Here is a 23,816-nt window from a genome sequence, read left to right as displayed (position 1 = left end):
GGCCAGCGCCACAGCTCAATAGGCTAATCCTCTGCCTTGCAGCGCCGGCACACCGGGTTCTAGTCCTGGTCAGGGTGCCGGATTCTGTCCCAGTTACCCCTCTTCCAGGCCAGCTCTCTGCTGTGGCCCGGGAGTGCAGTGGAGGATGGCCCAAGTGCTTGGGCCCTCCACCCCATGGGAGACCAGGAGAAGCACCTGGCTCCTGGCTTCGGATCAGCGCGGTGCGCCAGCCACAGCTCACCGGCCGCGGCGGCCATTGGAAGGTGAACCAACGGCAAAAGGAAGACCTTTCTCTCTGTCTCTCTCTCCCTCTCTCTCTCACTGTCCACTCTGCCTGTCAAAAAAAAGTTAATTGAAAATAGAGTTTAGTAAAAAATAAGAATGGGAATAGGAGAGTGAGGAGGAACAAGGGTAGGAGTGTGTGTGTGGGGGGGGGGTAAGATAGGAAGAATCACTATGTTCCTCAAGTTGTATTTATGAAATGCATGAAGTTTTTTTTTAAAGATTTTATTTATTTTATTTGAGAGGTAGGGTTACAGACAGTGAGAGGGAGAGACAAGAGAGAAAGGTCTTTCTTCCATTGGTTCACTCCCTAATTGGCCGCAACAGTCGGAGCTGTGCCAATCCCAAGCCAGGAGCCTGGAGCTTCCTCCGGGCTCCCCACATGATGCAGGGGCCCAAAGACTTGAGCCATCTTCCACTGCTTTCCCAGGCCACAGCAGGGAGCTGGATTGGAAGAGGAACAGCTGGGACTAGAATCAGCACCCATATGCCAGCAATATGCGCCGATGCCAGCAGGTGGAGGATTACCCTACTGTGCCACGGCACCAGCCCCAATGCATGAAGTTTTAATACCTTAAATAAAAGGTTTTTGGGCAAAAAAATAACAACAATAATAAAAATAGTCTTTATTGCTCCATGTGTCTACACATTTGGAGAGATTTTAAACATGCGACCTCAGGAGTAAAGGAGCCTTTTGTTCCACCCTCTTGTTTAACAGAGAAAGAAACAGAGGGCCAGAAAGGTCAAGTGCTTTGCCCAAAGTCACACAATTAACTCAGTGATGGTTGGACTGGGGATTGGAAAATAGGTCTCCTGGGGCTGGTGCTGTGGCATAGCCGGTTAATCCACTGCCTGCAAAGCCAGTATCCCATGTAGTTTCGGTCCTGGATGCTCCATTTGCTTCTGGATCCCTGCTAATGGTCTGGGAAAGCAGTGAAAGATGGCCCAAGTACTTGGTTCTCTGCCACCCAAATGAGAGACCCAGAAGAAGCTCCTGGCTTCTGGCTCCTGGCTGTGGCCTGGCCCAGCACTGGCCATTGCAGCTATCTGGGGAGTAAGCCAGCGGATGGAAGATTCTCTCTTTCTCTCCCTCTCTCTCAAATAAATACATAAATCTTTTTTTTAAAAAAAGAAAAAATACATCTCATGACAAGATTCCAGGCTTACCTGACCTTGCGTACATGGCAGGAATGTCTATGGCACAGCCATGTCAGTAGTTGAATCTGAAATGGAAAATAAATGGATAAAGCTGAAGAATCATCATTCTTGAAATTCTTACGAGAAGCAGGTACAGATAATGCAGATAATGTTTATCTTTCTTTCTTTGATAAGGATAGAATGACAAAGAAATTAGTATAGATTTGAAAGGATAAGTGACAGCAAAAATAACAATAGGAATTAAATACTATAATACTACTAATAATCACTCATACAAAGCACTAAGTATCATCTGCCAGGCACTGTGTTTATAACCTCACCTTATCCTCACAACATACCTATGATATGGAGACTATGTTTATTGCCATTTTAGCAAAGAGAAATGTATTTTTATGAACATTTCCCAACTATGCAGAGTCAGAGTTGGAGCCCACTTCAAGAATGGAAGCCAGGGGACTCAAAGCCTGTTGTGGAGAGAGAGCAGGACCCTTTCTAATGCTCCTTGCTAGGTTGATCACAAATATAAACTCACTTAATCTTCTCAGCAACCACAAATGCAGTTACTAAGGTTTAGTTAGTTCTGTTTTACAGATGCAGAACTGACAAAAGGGGTCAGGTAACTGAATGGAGGTGGAGTCAGGATTCCATCCTGGTTTTCATTTCTGAGTGTATACTGCTGACCACCATGCCTCATTTTCTCTCACTTCTCAGCTTTTTCATCTGTAAAATGGGAGATTATAACAACCATAAGATCTCAGAAAGCATTACTGCACAACGCCAGAAAAATGAAGGAACATTATAAACCATCAGGTATTGCAAAAAGCACTTTTTCTGAATATGACAGCAATTAAATGAGATTGGAATCATAGATTTTAAAATCATAGAATTTAAGACTTGGAGTTTTCCTGTGAATGTTTACCACTTTTTATAAAAAAAAATTCTGGATGCTAAAATTCCAGATGCCCCTTTGCAGTTTTCCTTCTGTGTACACTGCTAACATATGCATGAAACCCCAAGATGCAAATTCAGCTTTCTTATGAAAACCATCACCAGTTAAAATACTTCATAAGACTGATGATGAAGAGAGTTAAAAATCAAAATAACAAGCTGGCTCCCAACAGGGCTGTTCTGTTGACCTTGGCATTCTGAAAGAAAATAATTAAAGCAAGGCCTATGTAAGGTTCCCATCAAGATTTATGGACAGAAACTTAAATTATCTCAACGACTCCATCTCGTTTAATTGCTCCATTGTCAGTGACCTCCACAATGGAAAATCTGAGTCGGAGCAGCCTGGGAGGGCTATGAGTGTTCACAGCAGCTGGGATGAAGCAGAGGAAGTGAGAAAGCCCTGATCTGTCAAAGGGAGGTTGATGTCACTGCAGGCAGCTTGGGAGTTGAATCACAAGGTCAAGGTTGGAGATACGGAGACCTGAATGCCCACAAATACCTTAAAATGTTGCATGTCCCAATGTACTTTGCTTTAAATTCCTATTTCTTGGCCCAATGTTAACCACAGTCTCCTCCCCCACTAATATATACACTCAAGCACGCTGCTTAATTTTCCAAAATAGATCAGTTTGCCAAAAGAGAACTCTGGAACATTTGTCGTATAAAATGGCATCTATTTCTTAGCATGAGTACTAATCAAGGCCAGAAGTGACCTAATGTCTTAAAACTGTCACTGTGAAATGTTTCCACATTCAGTCCACAGGGCACTCACACAGTGGCAAACAGAAAGCCTTGGCTGCCAGCACAGTGCAGGTGGTACATTTTAATTCAAGAATTGACCTTAAGCTTGGTTCGTATCAGATCCTTTTTATTTTTTCCCTGCTTTCTGTTTTTTTTAAAACTTGTTCTAGATAATGCTTACAAAGTAACTAATAGAAATAACCAATCACCCAGCTGACAGTTTCCCCACAAGGGATTAGGAAGGGCCCAGATACATTGCTTACTTGCCCTCTTGAAATGGTTTCATTGCCGCCCCTGAACCTGTGTGGTTTGGTCCTGCGTGCACATCCCCGGTGCTCGCTCCAGTTGAATTTCTCCAAGGTTCAGCTCCTGACTGCACGCAAGGAGGAGACAGGGGAAGTGCTTAGGTCGCCTTTCCCACACATCTCCAGAAGTGGGTGTTTTAGCCTGAGTTGAGCGGTGTGCATTTAGGTGGCAATCTGAAATCCTTTCACACATCTTCAAAGAGGCTACTGATTTTCTCCGTGAGCCAACTGGCAGATAGAGTCACTGGGGCTCAAGCAGTCACACTGGCAGAAGGAGCATCCATTAAAAATGAATGGTCAGCTGTTCTAACTAAAGTCCCAGAAGGACTGAAATGGGGACTCAAACACATCCCTGCCCACAAATATTCATGGCAGCACTATTCATAACAGCCCAAAGGTGGGAACAACCCAAGGTCCATCAACTTGGGGAAGGACAAAGTGTGGTTTCTCTAGCACGATGGAGTAGGATTCTGCCTTAAGAAGGAATGATAGGGGCCGGTGCCGTGGTGTAGTGGGTTAACGCCCTGGCCTGAAGCACCAGCATCCCATATGGGTGCCGGTTCTTGACCCGGCTGCTCCTCTTCCAATCCAGCTCTCTGCTATGGCCTGGGAAAGCAGTAGAGGATGGCCCAGGTCCTTGGGCCCCTGCACCCACGTGGGAGACCCAGAAGAAGCTCCTGGCTCCTGGCTTTGGATCGGTGCAGTGAACCATCAGATGGAAGACCTCTCTCTCTCTCTCTCTCTCTCTCTCTGCCTCTCCTCCTTCTGTATAACTCTTTCAAATAAATAAATAAATCTTAAAAAAAGAAGGAACGATATTCGCATACATACCACAATGTGGATGAATCTCTAGAACATCAAGCTTAGTGAAAGAAGCCAGAAACAGAAGGTCACATACTGTATGATTTTGTTTATATGAACCATGCAGAAGAAGTAAACTGATAGAGCCAAAGAGAGATCTGGAGTTGAGGAAAGGTACATTAGCCTTGCATTGTTACGATGAAATACCGGAAGCTACTAACTTACACAGAGAAGACGTTTGTTTTGGTTCACAGCTTTGGAGGTCACAGCCCATGCTGGGTTTTTGGCCTCTGGTGATGGTGTTCTTCTTACTGGTAGCATCCATGGTGGCAGACAGCATCACATGGCAAGAGACAAGGGATGCATGTTGTCTGCGTAATGTGGTCTTATAAAGCCAGTGGGGATTTAATCATGGGGGCTCTACCCTAATAACCTAATCCAATCTGATCCCCTCCTGAAGGGCCCACCTCCAAACACCATAACTGGATTAAGTTCCCACCCTCTTCAGACTATTAACATAAGACTTTGGGAACCAAGCCTTTAACACATGTACCTTGGAGGAACAGTCAACATGCAAACTAAAACGCAGACCACAGCGCTATCTGGCCTACTAAGATTAGCTTTTGCCTGTGGCAGCAGCATCCCAAATGGGTGCCGGTTTCTGTCCTGGATACTCCTTTTCTGATCCAGCTCTCTGCTTATGGCCTGGGAAAGTAGTGGAGGGTACCCCCAAGTACCTGGGCCCCTGCACCTGCATGGGAGACCTAGATGAAGCTCCTGGCTTCTGGCCTTGGCCTGGTCCAGCCCTTGCTGCTAAGGCCATTTGGGGAGTGAACCAGTGGATGGAAGACCTCTCTTTGTAACTGTGCCTCTCAGGTAAATAAAAAAATCATTAAAAACAAAAAACCTCCATACCATAGCAAAGGGGCTGAGGAATGGGGAGTGACTACTGCTTGACAGAAAAATGATTTCCTTTAGAGATGACAAGAATATGTTGAAACTGGCTAGAGGTTGGTGGTTGCACAACACTGTGCTAAATCTTACCCAATTGTGTACTTTCAGATAGATAATTTTACAGTATGTGAATTTTACCTGAGTGAAGAAGAAAACAGTGACCAAGGAATGAGATACACACCCCTGCCGTCGGGAAGAAACTTTACTGGTTCCTGTCTGTCCTGTGTCTCCAGCCACTAGGCCATCCGTGCTTCTCCTCACCAAAGATCTCCCCTATTTAGGTGGCTGTGGGTGTGCAGTGCTGCCTAGAGTTGAGAAATCTCCACATCACTCATGGTCCAGTGCAGCACTCAGCTACGGCAATTGCTCCTCATACCCACTGAAGGCAAACCAGGCCCTCTTCTCCCCTTCACTTTTGAGATAACTTACCTTTAATTTACATTGCAGTCAAGGGCTTAAGCTCCAGTGTATAAAGAGTTCAACAAGTAAAATGACCCTGGTTTAGTTAAAATGTACACAAGAACTATAAATGGTAATCAAATGATTATTTCACCCTTACACCATAAATTTCAAAGTAATCACAGATCATTAAAGCTATAGTAGTATAAGATTCTTAACATTAGTTTGAGAAAAGTATAAAACAAAGTTTGACAAAGTTACATTTGCAACAACATTGTTACAACAGACATTTCTTTCAAGACCACAATATTCTTGCTTTTAAGCAGCTCATATTCCAGGGGACAGAGACAGGCAATACACAATGTGAGATAAAACAAAAAGGAAAATTTCACATAGAGATAAGTGCAGGAAACTTAAATATGGTAATATGACGGGGACGGAATGGCAATAACTCATCTTGTTGCCTTGAAAGGTTAGACAGGTGGGTGGGTTGACTTCTGGTTCCTGTCTCCCATAGTTCTGTGACTCAGGCACATTTTCTTTAAAATCCATTTTACCTTTTCTTCAAAATCTATTTCAATTGCTTAGTCAGATGCAATTGTATGGTTTTAAGGTGTAACATTTAAAAAACCATATTATGATTCATCTGATTATATGACACACACTAGTATCTAGATGTTTCAGGCAAAGTATGACTCATTCTCAATTCATTGCTTTCCTTTGTATCTCCTAACCCCTCCCCCCCACCACACACACACAGTACTCAGGTGTGCAGTCCTTGCCACCTCTGCTTCCTGCGTTCTCTCGAATCTCACCTCCCCTTTGAGAAAGTCCTTTCCATCCCCACAGCAGGTAGGGTCCATGTCTTTGCCAATTCTTGTTCAAGCTCTGCCAGCAGCCTCACAACGAACTGTCCAACTTCTGCTGCTCCACAGCCTCATCTTCTGGTGTTCAGAAAAATCTTTCTCTTGTAATTTTTTACCCACTGGTTCTGTTCTTCTCGCTAAAGATTCAACAAATAGCATTGGACCTTCTGCCACACGACTCCCTTCCAGTTGCTGAGCAAACAGCACTCCCCCTTGGCTCCCCTCCTGCCTGCAGTTCGCCAGTTCCTTTCCTTTCCAGACCCTTTCTTGACCCTGGTAACCCCAGTCTGAACACCAATCCATTTGAACAACAATCAATTTATCGTTATTTTAAAAAAAATGCATTCAAAACTGAACACAATATTTCACTGACAGAAGTACAGTGATCCTATTTCTTCCTTTGAACTAATTAACTTTTTAAAAATAGATTTGGGGGCTGCTGTGGTGGTGCAGAGGGTGAAGCCACCCCCAGCAACTCTGGCATTCCATTGAGCATGATTTTGAGTCCCAGCTGCTCCCCTTCTGATCTAGCTCCCTGCTAATGCGACTGGGAAAGCAGTGGAAGATGGTCCCCTGCCACACATATGAGAGGCCAGGATGGAGTCCAGGCTCCTGGCATCAGCCTGCCGAGTCCGAGCTGTTGTGGCCATCTGGAGAATGAATCAGCAGATGAAAGACCTTTCTCTGTCTCCCTCTCTCTCTAACTCTGCCTTTCAAGTAAATAAATAAATCAATCCATTTGAAAAATAAATGGATTTTAGGAGTGCCCAACCCACTACACCACAGCACCAGCCCCATTTTTTCATTTCTTAATATCTTTGATGATAACAAATGCTTCATTTTGATTAAGTTCATTTATTTTCTTTTTCAAGTTTAGTGTTTTTTGTTGTGGGGGTGAGGCTATCTAACCAATCTATGCCTAAAATGTCATTAGAAAAGTCTTCCAGTCCTAGGCTTTCATCTAGAAGCATTGTTTGCAGCCTTTATGTTCAGGACAATGATACATCTTATTTCAGTGTTTGTGTAGGGTGTTAGAGGTTGAGATTTTTTTTTCCCCCATAAGTGAGTATTTTTCTATTCCTTATGTGATAGGAAGCTTGGCCAGACCCATGTCTCTCATCATCACCATTTAAACACAAGTCTCACACACACTGATTCGGTTTATAGGCCCATTTGCTTGTATTGATTGAATACTGTGTGTCTGGCATGAGCTAAGAGCTGGGTACAGAGAAGCACTGCTCTGGAAGAACTTCCATCTGTTGGAAGAAGCCATCATATAAGCTAATGATTTCCATATCACATCTCACACGATGAGAAATAACTTCAAGGAGAGAGACGTGTTTGGGAATATAGAAAAAGACATGTGGCCTGGAGGCAGCATATCCTAGTGATGAGACCAGCAGCTTTGGGGTTTGGCAGATCTAGTTCAAAATCTAGACTTCAACATATCCTAGTTGCTACAGAAGACCTTGAGCAAGCCACTTCACCTTTGAGAGGCTGCACTTTCTCAGGGTTGTTGAAGTATCACATGATATAAAATGCAGAGTGCTGACTGCATTTGCTGGGACTTTAGTTAGTGCTCAATCCATAGTGGCTATTTTATCTCATGGTACTCAACGGAAGACATCCTGGAGGAGGTGAGTCCACAGCCGAGGTGTGAAGAATGCTGAAAGTTGGCCAGATGAAGAAAGGAAGGAAGACTGGGCAGACCAAAGCTGTGGATGCACGAGCTGGCATGGCACGGGTGGAATATTGCTAATGCTTAAAGTGTGAAAATGTGAATTCCAGAGATGAGGTGACCCAGGCCGCCCAGAGCTTTACCAGGCATAGTAAGAAGACCTGGTAGTGCTTTCCAGCCAATCTACCCTCGGGCTACCAGGGAAGCCTGAGCTTCCACTTTCCTCTAGGTGCTGAGTCCGCTCTCGAATGCTGAAGTCAACAATAGCGCCACCCAGAGGCTTACATGTGAATCTCACCCTGAGACTCTGACAGACGGATGGGAAGCTACACTCCAGTGCAAAGCCTCGGGCACCCTCTCATCATTAGGATGAGAGCCGCAAGGTTCCCAAGATTCCCAGGGGAAGTCCATACCCACTCCCACTTCTGTCCAATTGCACAGTTGCCTACGATTAGGGCCCTACACCACTCACTATGCCAGAGGTGTACTTGGCTTAGTCGTACCCTCATCAGTACCCCTTCTCAAGTGGACAGCCTGCCTCTCTCCATCTGCACTCTGTGTGAAGGAATCCTGTCAGACGGAGATCTCCCTGTACCACACTGGCTTTCAGCTGCTGCTTGAAGCATTAGCTACATAGTAGGCCTCTTGCTAAATACTTGACTGTGCATTAATTCAATAACGTGAGGTCTCCTAGAAACTGCATGAATAGGTTTGCTTGTTTCAATTCACAGGTGAGGACAGTGAGTCAGGAATATTCAATAACTTGCCAGAGGTCACACAGACAGTAAATGGCAGGCATAAAACCTGAGCCATCACAACCCATGTGCATCACTGCCTCTAGCTTTCCCAGTAACCACTGAGGAAGGGGATCTCCCTGCTCCCCTGCCCCACTGGCCTGATGGGATGCCTCAATCCCAGTCACCTCTGTGCTCCTCAGGCACACCCGAGGCTGCCCTCCTGGGACCTGACTTCCTAGCTGAGTCACTTCAGGGGATGAGGGGCCGTGGCACCATCCCACTGCACTTGCCTGGGCCGACCCCGCTGCACTGCTGTCGCAGCCTGGCTTCCACCTGAAGTGAAAGCTTTATGAGCCCCACTTTACAAAGTACAAGAAAACAGAACAATAAATCACAGTGTCGAGATGGAAATCTGACCTGCCTCCGAAGCCAGCCACATCTCTCAGACTGGTGTCATCGGGATAGTAAGTGGCACGTCCAGGAACCATTCCAACAGAGGTGAGAGGACTGCAGATGGAAAAGCTGGACAAGTCCCTTCAAACTCGGTGGGTTGTAGTTCTTCCTAATGACTAAGAACACAAGACCAAACTGTAAAGAGAAAGAGAGAAATGTAGAAATCACCATGTCACTAATATCATATGTCATAAACTGTCCACTAATTTGCTGTTATCTCATTTAAAAAAAAGGGATAGGACAGTGCTCAAGGCATGGATTCAGCATTAAATAACCCCAAACAAAGATACCTGCAAAGAATACATGGAGCAGGGCCAGCAAGGTGGTGCAGCAGGTTAAGCTGCTGCCTGCAATGCCAGCATCCTCTATGAGCACCAGTTCGAGTCCCAGCTGCTCCACTTCCAATCCAGCTCCTGCTAATGCACATAGGAAAGCAGTGGAAGATGGGCCAAGTGCTTGAGCCCCTACACCCACATGGGAGACCTAGATGGAGTTTCAAGTTCCTGGTTTCAGCCTGGCCCAGTTCTGGCTATTGCAGCCATTTGGGAAGTAAACTAGCAGATGGAAGACCTCTCTCTCTCTCTCTCTTTCTGTGTGTGTGTGTGTGTCTTTCTTCAGGATTGCCTTTAAAAAAAATCTTTAAAACAATAGCAAAAAAATAGCAAAGAAAACATGGAGCCCCAGTTCACATTCTCACAGGCAAGAAGAAACGAGCTGCCAAGTCAGCATCTATTTATCTGATCAGGATGAAAACCCATCGCCAAAATGAGGTCATCATGGAAAAGAAGTGGAACCGCGTTAGGCAGGACAGAATCACTAAACCCTGGTTTGCCAGGAATTAGGCAAAGAGAGCCTGAGTTTTGTTGCTGTACCTTACTGAACTTATAAAGAAAACCCCAATCACGCCCTTCCCGCACGCCTTGCCATCTACTTCTGTGAGTCTGTCCGCTACCTCGAGCCTCCACATGGCAGAGTTCCAGGCCACAGTTCTGCTGTTTTGACAGCCTCTCAGAGATGCCCCACATTTTGGAAAGCTAGAGAGCTGTGTGCAGTGGCTTGGTCCTAGGGCTCTAAACATTGTCAACGCGATGATTTATTAATAAGCTAGATGTGCTGCTGGGGCCAGTGCTTCCAGGAATCGTGTATAACCCAGCAGATCTTAATAGGCTATGTTGTGGATTTCAGCTGCTCCTGCCTTTGGCTGGGGTTACAGGAGTTCTTATGAATTTAACCGACTCATGAGCATGAGAGTGTTAAACAGCCAAATTGGAACCTGCATCCAAATTGAAAAATTCTGTAGAACTATCTCCACCACAATTTCAGAAAGGAGTTTTGTTGAAGGCATTCCTAGGCATTTTGCAAAAAGCCTTAGTACTAACATGGCAAAAGACACACATCCTGGGGCCAGCACTGTGGCACAGCAGGTTAAGTTGCTGCCTGCAGCACTGGCATCCCATATGAGTGCCAGTTCAAGTCCTGGCTGCTCCACTTCCAGTCCAGCTCTCTGCTGTGGCCTGAGAAAGCAGTAGAAGATGGCCCAAGTCCTTGGGCCCCTACACCTGCATGGGAGACCCAGAAGAAGCTCCTGGCTCCTGGCTTCAGATAGGCCCAGCTCCAACCATTGCAGCCATTTGAGGAGTGAGCAAGCAGATGGAAGACTTCTCTCTCTCTCTGCCTCTGCCTCTCTGTAACTCTGTCTTTAAAATAAATTAAAAAAAAAAGAGAAGAAAAGGAGAGACACATCCTGAGTATTTCCCACATCACATGTTTACATGTAAAGAAACATCACATGTGCCACATAATTATGTATAATTTCTGTCAGTTGAAATTTTAGAAATCAAAATTAACTCAAAAGTAGCAAAGGGAAGCAGTAGGTTTACATTTTTCTGTCTATCTAGGGTTTGGGGTATGCAAAAGTCAATCAAGAAACACTGAAAACCCAGAGCTGTCCACATGCACATTAGAGGCCAGTGTATACTATCTGTGAAACTAGAAGCTCAACTGAGAAATTAAATAAAAGTCAGTACAGGAACACTGAAAACCCTGGGCTGCAGTAGATGCAAATATTAAACTGCCTACAGAGACAATTCACAAATACCAGGTTCTTAAGACATCTTCAGGAGGTGGCCAAGATGGTGGTATAGCAGCGGGACTTTCCGAGTCACACAGGGGTAAAATGGATAGTTTGTGAGCACAGAGAATACAAGCAGGCAGCATAATCGCAAGAAGTTCATGCAGCGTGGCCCAGGAGTCCACCAGAGACTGCTCAGGTCCACACTGGGGGGAGCAGAGAGGACGGAGGGGTGGCGGACATGCAGTGAAGGAGCAGCTCAGGGACTCACCGAGATTGGCGCCGCCACCCCACAGCAAACCAGGTGAGAGGTAGAGAGTCCACAGAGCTGCGGATAGTGGAAAACCAGGTGAGAAGTAGGGAGTCCACAGAGCTGCAGACAGTGGTGGGTGCGGAAACCTGGCATACTGCATTTGAAGCTCCAAGCAGGAAGAAAGAGAAATTGTAGGGGAATGGGCGGAAAGGTTGGGCATGCCACGGTCCATCTGTGTCTTCCCCTCCCCTAACCAGACCTACAGCCAGTGGGGAAAAGCCATATTGATTGTTTACATTTTCAAGTGTAAGCAGGGAGCTACCGCGTTCGCCTCCCACTCACACAGCCATCGATTGCAGGGCCACTTCACAGTACCCCCCACCTGGGAACACGGATCCCAGCATTTCAGTGATTTCCTCCCCACCTCACAAGCTGTACAACAAGGAGTAATCCTAAACAGAGAGAACCCAAGCTTGTTTCAAGAACCAGTGAGAAGTGAACCTTGCCGCAGTAGGTGGGGCTTAGTGCACCAAAGCCCTGGTGCCCGCCTCCATTATGAGCTAGAGGTAAAAAGAGGGGCCAGCGCTGTGGCTCAGTGAGTTAATGCCCTGGCCTGAAGCACCAGCACCCCATATTGGCACTGGTTCGAGACCCGGCTGCTCCACTTCCAATCCAGCTCCCTGCTGTGGCCTGGGAAAGCAGTGGAGGATGGCCCAAGTCCTTGGGCCCCTGTACCTGCATGGGAGACCTGGAAGAAGCTCCTGGTTCCTGGCTTCAGATCGGCACAGCTCCGGCTGTTGCGGCCATCTGGGGAGTGAACCATTGGATAGAAGACCTCTCTCTGCCTCTCTTCTCTCTGTGTAACCTCTGACTTTTAATAAATAAATCTTTAAAAAAAAAGAAGTAAAAAGAGCTCAAGGAGGCAAAGCTGCATGCTTCCACTTGCAATGCACAGACACATAGCAGCTCATAGCAGAGGGAAATCAAGTTAAAAATAAAATCAACCAGAAACCAACCAGAAATGCCAAAGAAAAAAGGAAAAATGCTTAATAAGAATAAGTAAGAATTTATGAGCTCACCAAAGGAGCAATACAAATCTTCAATAATAAAGGCTAAAGAAGACAAAATCAAGGATATGCCAGAAAAGGAATTCAGAAAATTAATAGTCAGATTACTTAGAAGCAATAGAAACAAATTCATGATCTAAATGAAAAGTGCTCCCAAGAAATTGAGATTTTAAAGAGAAGCCAGAATGAAATACTGGAAATGAAGAATTCAATAGACCAAATAAAAAATGCAATGGAAAGTCTTAGCAATAGAATAGATGAAACAGAAGAAACAATATCAGAACTAGAAAACAAACTTCTCAAAAAATACAATCAGACCAAATACAAGAAGAAATTGCAAAATCAAAAATCACAGTTGGAGATTCACAAGATTCTATCAAACGATACAAATTAAGGATCCTAGGAAATCCAGAAGATGTGGAAAGATCGGATCAGCACGGTGCGCCGGCCGCAGCGTGCCTGCCACAGCGGCCATTGGAGGGTGAACCAACGGCAAAGGAAGAACTTTCTCTCTGTCTCTCTCTCTCACTGTCCACTCTGCCTGTCAAAAAAAAAGGGGGACCTTCTTAATGAAATAATAACAGAGAACTTCCACAATGTGGAGATAGAAAGAGACATCCAAGTACAAGAAATACACAGAACTCCCAATAGACAAGACCAGAAGAGACCTTCACCACGACACATTGTGGCAAAACTCACCTCAGTAAAACACAAAGAACAGATCTTAAAATGTGCAGGAGAGAAACAACAAATCACATTCAAATGAAACCCTATTAGATACACCCCAGACTTCCCATCACAAACTCTACAGGCAAGGAGACATTCGCAAGCCATGTTCCATATCCTAAGAGAAAAAAAAAAAAAACTGTTAACCCAGAATATCTACTCTGCAAAACTCTCATTTATTAATGAAGCAGAAATAAGGATCTTCCACAACAAGCAGAAATTGAAAGAATTTGTAACTACTTGCCCAATCCTACAAAAGATGCTCAAGGATGTGCTACACACAGAAACACAGAAAGAGGAACATCACTACGAAAGAAGATGAATGCAGAAAATGACCCAACAAAAGTACAAATGAAATCCAAAATCTATAAACAGGACTTTTTAAGGAAATACGGCAGGCAAAGACAGTATTTAACAATAGTCACACTGAATGTAAATGGTCTCATCTCCCCAGTTAAAAGACACAGACTGGCAGAATGGATTAAGAAAGAAAACCCATCTATCTGCTCCCTACAAGAAACACACCTTACCAATAAGATGCACACAGACTGAAAGGGAAAGGATGGAAAAAGATAATCCATGCTAACAGAAACTGACAAAGATCTGGTGTGATCATCCTAATAGCAGGCAAATTAGACTTTAACACAAAAACTATTAAAAGAGACAAAGAAGGACACTATATAATGATTAAAGGATCAATTCAACAGGAAGATGTGACTATTATAAATGTATATGCACCTAATTACAGGACACCTGGCTATCTAAAAGAATTGTTAAGGGATTTAAATGGAGATACAGATTCAAACAGTAGTGACAGGGGACTTCAATACCCCATTTTCAGCAATGGGCAGATGAACCAGATAGAAAATCAACAAAGGAAACAACAGAGTTAATTGACACCATAGACTAAAGAGACCAAGTGGATATCTACAGAGCCTTCCACACAACAGCCACAGAGTACACATTTTTTTCTCCAGTGCATGGAACTTTCTCTAGGATTGACCATATGCTAGGTCAAAAAGTGAGTTTCAGCAAATTCAAAAAAATCAAAATCATATCATGCACCTTCTCAGACCACAATGCAATGAAGCTGGAAATCAACAACTCAAGAATCTCTACAGCATATGCAAACACATGGCAAATGAAAAACATGCTCCTGAATGAACAGTGGGTCACAGAAAAAATCAAAAGAGAAATAAAAAAAATTTCTGGAAACAAATGAAGGTGATAATAAAACATACCAAAATGTTTGGGATACAGCAAAAGCAGTATTAAGAGGAAAGTTTATACCAACTTGTGCCTACATAAAGAAACTAAGAGGCACCAAATAAATTAACTATCTATGCACCTCAAGCATCTAGAAAAGCAACAGCAAACCAAACCCAAAACTAGTAGGAGAAAATAAATAATTAATATTAAAGAAGAAATCAACAAAATTGAAACAAAAAAAATAGAAAAGATCAGCAAAATGAAGAGCTGGTTTTTTGAAAAAATAAACAAAATTGACACACCATTGGCCCAACTAACCAACAAAAAAAGGAGTAAGACTCAAATCAATAAATTTAGAGATGAAAAAGGAAATATAACAACAGATGCCACAGAAATAAAAATGAATCATCAGAAACCACTACAAAGAGCTGTATGCCAACAAACTGGGAAACCTAGAAGAAATGGATAGATTGCTGGACACATGCAACCTACCTAAATTGAGCCATAAAGACATATAAAACATAAACAGACCCATAACCAAGACAGAAATTGAATCAGTAATAAAGGCTCCCCAACAGAAAAGCCCAGGACCAGATGGCTTCACTGCTGAATTCGACCAAACATTTAAAGAAGAACTAACTCCAATTCTTCTCAAATTATTCAAAACAATAGAAAGGGAGGGAATCCTCCCAAATTCTTTCTATGAGGCCAGCATCACCTTAATTCCTAAACCTGGAAAAGATGCAACAGAGAAAGAATTATGGCCCAATTTCCCTGATGAACATAGATACAAAAATCCTCAACAAAATTTTGACCAAATTCAACTACACATCAGAAAGATAATTCACCTGGACCAAGTGGGATTTATCCTGTTATGCAGGGATGGTTCAAATGCAGGGATGGTTCAACATTCACAAATCAATCAATGTGATACATCACATTAACAAATTAAAGAACAAAATCATATAATTATCTCAACAGATGCAGAGAAAGCATTTGACAAAATACAACACCCTTTCATGATGAAAACTCCAAGAAAATTGGGTTTAGATGGAACATTCCTCAATACCATCAAGGCAATTTATGACAACCCATGGCCAGCATTATATTGAATGGGGAAAAGTTGGAAGTATTCCCACTGAGATACAGTACCAGACAGGGATGTCCACTCTCACCATTACTATTCAATATAGTCCTGGAAGTTTTAGCCAGAGCCATTAGGCAAGAAAAATAAACCAAAGGGATACAAATTTGGAAGGAGGAAGCCAAATTATCCCTATTTTCAGATGACATGATACTATATATAGGGGATCCAAAAGACTCCACTAAGAGACTATTGGAACTCATAGAAGAGTTTGGTAAAGTAGCAGGATATAAAGTCAGTACACAAAAATCAACAGCCTTTGTATACACAATGTGTGTGACTGAGAAAGAACTTCTAAGATTAATCCCATTCATAATGGCTACAAAAACAATCAAATACCTTGGAATAAACCTAACCAAGGATGTCAAAGACCTCTATGATGAGAATTAAAAAACATTAAAGAAAGAAATAGAAGAAATACCAACAAATGTAAAAATCTTCCATGGCATGGATTAGAAGAATTAATATCATCAAAATGTCATTCTTCCAAAAACAATTTACAGACTCAATGTGATACCAATCAAAATACCAAAGACATTCTTCTCAGATATAGAAAAAATTATGCTGAAATTCATATGGAAGCAGAGGAGACTTCGAATAGCTAAAGCAATCTTTCACAACAAAAACAAAGCAAGAGGTGTAACAATACCAGATTTCAAGACATACTACAAGGCAGTTATAATCCAAACAGCCTGATACTAGTACAAAACTAGATGGATAGACCAATGGAACTGAATAAAAACACCTGAAATCAATCCAAACATCTACAACCAACTTATATTTGACCAAGGAGCTAAAACCAATCCCTGGAGCAAGGACAGTCACTTCAACAAACGGTGGTGGGAAAACTGGATATCCACATGCAGAAGTATAAAGCAAGACCCCTACCTTACATCTTACACAAAAATCCACTCAACATGGATTAAAGATCTAAATCTATGACCTGACACCATCAAATTAATTGAGAATATTAGGGAAACCCTGCAAGACATTGGCACAGGCAAAGAATTCCTGGAAAAGACCCCAGAGGCACAGGCAGTCAAAGCCAAAATTAACAAATGAGATTACTACAAATTGAGAAGCTTCTGTATGGCAAAAGAAACAGTCAGGAAAGTGAAGAGGAAACCAACAGAATGGGAGAAATTATTTGCAAACTACACAACTGATAAAGGATTAATAACCAGAATCTACAAAGAGCTCAAGAATCTCCATAACAAAACAAACAATCCAGTGAAGAAATGGGCAAAGGATTTCAACAGACATTTTTCAAAAGAGGAAATTCAAATGGCCAACAGAACCATGAAAAAATGCTCAGGATCACTAGCCACTAGGGAAATTCAAATCCAAACCACAATGATGTTTCACCTCACCTCCATTAGAATAGCTCTCATACAGAAATCAACAAACAACAAATGCTGATAGGATGCTGGGAAAAGGTACCCTAATCCACTGTTGGTGGGAATGCAAACTGGTACAGCCACTATGGATGACAGCATGGAGATACCTCAGAAATCTGAATAGAGACCTACCATATAATCCAATCATTGACTCCGTGGAATTTACCTAAAGGAAATGATATCAATAAACAAAAGAGCTATCTGCACCTCCATGTTTATTGCAGCTCAGTTTACAATAGCTAAGACATGGAATCAACCTAAATGCCCATCAACTAAAGACTGGATAAAGAAATTATGGGATATGTACACTATGGAATACTATACAGCAGTAAAAAATGAAATCCAGTCTTTTGCAATAAAATCGATCAATCTGGAAAACATTATACTTAGTGTAATAAGCCAGTCCCAAAGGGACAAATAGTATATGTTCTCCCTGATCTGTGAGAATTAATAATCCACCTAAAACAAAAGCTGTAGAAGTGAAATTGACATTCTGGGAAACAATGACTTGATCAGCCCTTGTCTTGACTGTCGAGGAATAATTTTTTTTTTATTTTTTTATTTTTGACAGGCAGAGTGGACAGTGAGAGAGAGAGACAGAGAGAGAAAGGTCTTCCTTTGCCGTTGGTTCACCCTCCAATGGCCGCCGCTGCAGCCGGTGCACCGCGCTGATCCGATGGCAGGAGCCAGGATCCAGGTGCTTTTCCTGGTCTCCCATGGGGTGCAGGGCCCAAGCACCTGGGCCATCCTCCACTGCACTCCCTGGCCATAGCAGAGAGCTGGCCTGGAAGAGGGGCAACCGGGACAGAATCCGGCGCCCCGACCGGGACTAGAACCCGGTGTGCCGGCGCCGCAAGGTGGAGGATTAGCCTATTGAGCCACGGCGCCGGCCAAAGGAATAATTTTTATTCTTATTTTTTCTTTTCTCTTCTTCATACTATATGTTGAACTCTTTACTTAACATAGAGTTAATCATATGTGTATAAAGTCAATTGAAAATAGATCTCACTAAAAATATGAGGGGGAATAAAAGAAGGAGGAGGAGGCTTGCAACTGTTAAGCTGTATAGTTCTGCACACAGTCCTATGTATGTACTTCTAAGGGTACAGTTTAAAAACTTGTCATGGGACTCCAAACTCATTAAAATTGGTGGTAGAAATGCCATCTTAATTGTTAAAGTGATCATATTGTTAAAGTGAACATATAGATAGGAGTAAGTGTTAAAGAGGTCATATAAATAGCATCAAGTGCCTGGTAATAATAATAGAATTAAAAAGGAGGGAATATACAACATAGGAAGCAGTCCACACAGCTGACTCATAGAATGACAATTGCTTTAAGTAACATTCTGACCTCAGAATCAGCCCCTAAGGCATTTGGATGTCGCTGAAAAGCTCATAAGAGCATTTCAAGCATGGAAAGCCAAGACACTGTGGCAAAAAATATCCTACATGAAGGATCTCTATGAGTGAGACCCCAGTGGAAAGAAGTGGTCATCAAAGAAGGATGTGCTTTTCTCTGAACGGAGGAGAGAACTTTCACTTTGTTTACAGCCTTGTCCAAATACTGACAGAGTTCGTGGTCACAAAAGGCTTCCATAGCCTTGGCAGCTCATGGCAAGAGCCTCAGGTGATCCCTGATGTCATAAATAAGAGTGTTACTTGTTAAATTAACAACAGAGCCACTGTGCACTTATTCCCCATGTAGGACCTCTGTCCTTAATGAGTTGTACTATGAGAATTAACTGTAAAACTTGTTCTCCGATCCAACATGGGAAGCGGGATACACAGCAGACTCACAGAATGGCAAATGCCCTAAACAGCACTCTGGCCTCATAATCAGCCCTTAAGGCATTCGGATCTAGCTAAAAAGCCCATGAGAGTATCTCAGGCATGGAAAAACGTGACTGTGGCAAAAAAAAAAAAAAAAAAAAAAGGATCTAAATGAAAGATCTCTGCAAGTGCGATCCCAGTGGAAAGAAAGGGCCATCAAAGAAGGAGGTACCTTTCTCTGAAGGGGGGAAGGACTTCCTCTTTGATTATGGCCTTGTCTAAAAAAGGTCAGAGTTTGTGAACTCAAGAGGCTTCCATAGCCTTGGCAGATCATGACAAGAGCCTCGGGTCATCACTGATGTCATAAATAAGAGTGTAATAAGAGTGTCAATTGTTAAATTAACAACAGGAGTCACTGTGCACTTGCTCCCCATGTAGGACCTCTGTCCTTAATGTGTTGTACTATGAGAATTAACAGTAAAACTAATCTTCAAACAGTACTTTATACTTCGTGTGTCTGTGTGGATGCAAACTATTGAAATCTTTACTCAGTACAGAGTTGATCTTCTGTATATAAAGATAATTAAAAATGAATCTTAATGAAGAATGGGATGGGAGAGGGAGTAGGAGATGGGATGGTTTGCAGGTGGGAGGGTGGTTATGGGGGGAAGAACTGCTCTAATCCAAAAGTTGTACTTTTGAAATTTATATTTATTAAATAAAAGTTTTCTATTAAGAAAAAAAAACTTGTTCTCAAACAGTACTTTCTATGTTGAGTGCAAACTGTTAAAATCTTTACTTAGTATAGAGTTGGTCTTCTGTATATAAAGTTAATTAAAAATCAACCTTAATGAAGAATAGGGGCGCAGTGCTGTGGTATAGCAGGTTAATGATCTGGCCTGAAGTGTTGGCATCCCGTATGGACGCCGGTTTGAGACCCAGCTGCTCCACTTCCGATTCAGCTCTCTGATATGGCCTGGGAAAGCAGTGGAAGATGGCCCAAGTCCTTGGGCCCTTGCACCTGCATGGGAGACCTGGAGGAAGCTCCTGGCTCCTGGCTTCGAATCAGCACAGCTCTGGCCATTGTGGCCAATTGGGGAGTGAACCATTGGATAGAAGACCTCTCTCTCTCTGCCTCTCCTCTCTCTGTGTAACTCTGATTTTCAAATAAATAAATAAATCTTTAAAAAAAATGACGAATGGGATGGGAGAGGGAGTAGGAGGTGGAGTGGGAGTCGGGATGGGAGGGTTGGTTTAGGGGGGGAAGAACCGCTATATTCCCTAAGTTGTACCTATGAAATTTAATTTCATTAAATAAAAGCTTTAAAAGAAGGACCTCTTCAGAAGGAAAAAAACTTTTGCAAGGATGAGGTAATAATCAGAAACTATAAAATTTATAAAGAGATAAACCACCATAAAGAATTAGGAGATGTAAAAACTGGAAATATAAAAACTGGAAATATAGGAAATATAGTCCCTTGGTATCCACAGAGAATTGGTTCCAGGACTCCCTGAAGACACCAAAGACTGCAGATGCTCAAGTCTCTTATATAAAATGCTGCAGTACTGCAGTCGGTCACACACATTGAAACTGATGCTTCCTATTGACAGTCTGTGTAGTGATCAGATTTTCCATCAATGGCTCCATAAGTGCATGCAGAGAAAAAACAGAAAGAAAAAAATATACAACCTGCACATACCACACATGTACTTTAAATCATCTCTAAATTACTTATAACCTAAGGCTAATACAATGTACGTAGTCACTGTACTGTATTGTTTAAGGAACAATTATAAGAAAAAAATCTGTACTTGTTTACAGGATTGTTAAAAAATATTTTTAGATCCATGATTGCCTGAATCCAAGGATGTGGAAGAAATGGCCATGAAGTGCCAACTCTAACCAAAAGTTCTAGAAATAACAAGAGATCAAAAGACAAAGCAAAAAATACTTCTGTAACTTCCAGCTACATACAAAATTTAATTGAAAACTTTTAAGAATGATAAAAGGTAGCTTCATCTGCAAATTTTTAAGGGCCTCTTTAAGCTGCAGTCTTGATTTGTGAACTGACTTGCATATTAAAGTTTAAATAAAATTTAACATCAATGGGGTCAAAATCGCTCTGATCTGGTCAAAACTGGTCCTATCAAAGTTATCTTGGAAAAGGCAGAGAGATGGAAAATGCCACAGCAGTTGAATTGACACAGGCACCTAATTCTGCCTACTTAATTAACCCAGCATTGAAATCGTCATAGACAATTCTATCTATTCACATTCCAGCTGGTGTTTTCATTTCATTTAAGAGTAGACTTATTGGACGGCGCCGCAGCTCACTAGGCTAATCCTCCACCTGTGGCACCGGCACTCCGGGTTCTAGTCCCAGTTGGGGCGCCAGATTCTGTCCCGGTTGCTCCTCTTCCAGTCCAGCTCTCTGCTGTGGCCCGGGAGTGCAGTGGAGGATGGCCCAAGTGCTTGGGCCCTGCACCCACATGGGAGACCAGGGTAAGCAGCTGGCTCCTGGCTTCAGATCGGCGCAGCGCACTGGCTGTGGCAGCCATTTGGGGGATAACCAACGGAAAAAGGAAAACCTTTCTCTCTGTCTCTATCTCACTAACTCTTCCTGTAAAAAAAAAAAAAAAAAGTAGACTTTTATCTATTTACTTTGTTAGAGATGTCAAAACCTCAACAGAAACACACACAAAAAATATTTTGTATCTTACTATTCATTGGAACATTTCAAAAAAGCTTTACATAGTTTATTTTTTTAAAAGATTTATTTATTTATTTATTTAATTAAGAGGTAAAGTTACAGAGAGAGAGAGAGAGACAGAGAGAGAGAGAAAGGTCTTTCATCTGCTGGTTCACTCCCCAAATGACTGTAAAGGCTGGAGCTGGGTTGACCCAAAGCCAGGAGCCAGGAGCTTCTTCCAGGTCTCCCACCTGGGTGCAGGGGCCCAAGGACTTGGGCCATCTTCCACTGTTTTCCCAGGCCATAGCAGAGAGCTGGATCAGAAGTGGAGCAGCTGGGACACAACCAGTGCCCATATGGGATGCTGGCACTGCAGGCGGCAGCTTCACCTGCTACACCACAACACTGGCCTCTTTCTCTCCAATGTGAATCATTCTCTCTTCCACACACAACCCTCTGACTCCCCTACATATAGGCTTAGCTCCCCCATTGGTCATATGGAGACACACAGAACTCCAAACAGGCTCTCATATTCCAACCCACAATGTTAATAGACATTTAGGATGGCTGAGCCCAGGAGCACTGAGGGTGTGGACAGGAAAGGGAGAGAATGGTCACCAAAAGCAGCAAAGCAAAAGTCCTGCAGTGAACCAGGAAGTTCCAAAACCTACTGCTATTATCTGGACATGAACCTGCTTACAAGCCCTTCACCTAACTCTCCCCACTACTCCAGGCAGATTATGAAATTATGCTTTCAAACATAAGAGGCTCTCCTCCTAAGAGGAGATGTAGCAAGTACCCTATACTCCAGTCCCTTGTCCTCCTGTAATGCTTAGTTTAATACCCTGGATGCCCATCTCTTAATCTTCCTCCACACTTGCTTCTTGTTTGAAACAGCTTTTGTGTGGCACTTCACCAAAACATATGCTAATTATGCACCATCCAATGTGAAGCTTGTTCTCTCCAAGGAGACTGTTTTGATGTACCCAGAACATTTCATCCTCCTAGCTCAATACCACCAGGTCTCAGCTCTGATATTTAGATATTCAAGTTACATCTGACCTGCGCCTACCAGTAAGCATCTGGACTATGACAGATATCCTGGTTGCTCAGTTATCATAATTTTAAGTATAACTCTTACATTTATTGCAATGCGGTCATTGCATTTGTGAGATCTTTATAGGAACTCTTGCTTCATATGCCTGCCAGACTGAGACAAGTTAGAAGTCTGAGGCTATTTTTAAATAGATACAGGTATTTGTAATTCATCTAACATGATACCAAGTGATAGGGCATTGGGTATTTATTTATGACAGTTTTGGAGTTAAGAGAAAAAGGAAAAAAATAGCTCTAACCCTTATGTAAGTATATTATATACTCCACTTAGTGAGCTGTTTAAACTCTTCTATTTCTTCTGGAAATATAAAGCAGTTGGTGTCATTGAATACATCCATAGGAAGATGTTGGGTCCACATTGAAAAAGTAGTTCAACAAAAAAAGTTTGATAAATCTGTTGCTACTATTATGCAAGGCAATCTTTCTAGGCATGTAAGTGTCTGGTCAAAAATACCTGGTAGAGAGGTAGAGGGGTAGGCACTGTGGTGCTGTGAGCTGAAGCTGCTGCTCTCCGCCCTCATCCCATGTCAGTCAGAGTCCTGGCTCCTTCACTTCTGATCCAGCTTCCTGCTAATACATCCTGGGAATCAGCAGATGATGGCACAAGTGTTTAGGCCCTCGCTATCCACAGGGAGACCCAGATGGAGTTCCAGTTTGCTGGCTTTGGCCTGGCTCAGTCCTGAGTGTTGCATGTATTTGGAAAGTGAGCTCATAGACAGAAGATCTGTATCCCAGCCACCCCTGACCCTGACCTTCAATTACATAAAAACAAATAAGCAAGCATTTAAAAAACATATACTTGACAGGTGAAAGCTATTCTAAGATGCACATGGCCCTCACTCAATGACAGTGCAAACCTCTCTCTGGGGAAATCATACCATGCTCTTACACCTCACTGCATTATGGCCTCCCTGGCTTTACTGGAGGTAAGGAAAGGAAATACTTGTTTCTGATCCATCCCAAAGCATAGAGGTAGCTCTGTAAGTCCTGCAAGATGCCAACAACACATACTGACTCCTGACCTGGTAAACATGTCTATATGACAATGG

General features: G+C 42.8%; 1 protein-coding gene across 2 annotated transcripts in view; it reads right to left on the bottom strand.

The window, feature by feature from the left end:
* Nucleotides 1-23,816, bottom strand: part of PDP1 (pyruvate dehydrogenase phosphatase catalytic subunit 1) — a 156,860-nt gene that overhangs the window by 44,153 nt on the left and 88,891 nt on the right. Inside the window, exons 5-6 of one of the 2 annotated variants that reach the window (XR_011389232.2) lie at nucleotides 9,287-9,457; nucleotides 1,450-1,505 (exon numbers count right to left, since the gene is read on the bottom strand). The gene's annotated coding sequence lies outside the window, so the exon portion shown is untranslated. The remainder of the gene's footprint in view (nucleotides 1-1,449; nucleotides 1,506-9,286; nucleotides 9,458-23,816) is intronic. The other variant, XR_016235821.1, reaches the window with a different exon arrangement.

This window comes from Oryctolagus cuniculus, chromosome 6 (assembly GCF_051225735.1).
Source record: "Oryctolagus cuniculus isolate XC-2025 breed Fujian yellow rabbit chromosome 6, ASM5122573v1, whole genome shotgun sequence".
NCBI lineage: Eukaryota > Metazoa > Chordata > Mammalia > Lagomorpha > Leporidae > Oryctolagus > Oryctolagus cuniculus.
Note: the sequence above shows the minus strand (reverse complement) of the source record. Positions and strands in the feature narration are given on the sequence as shown.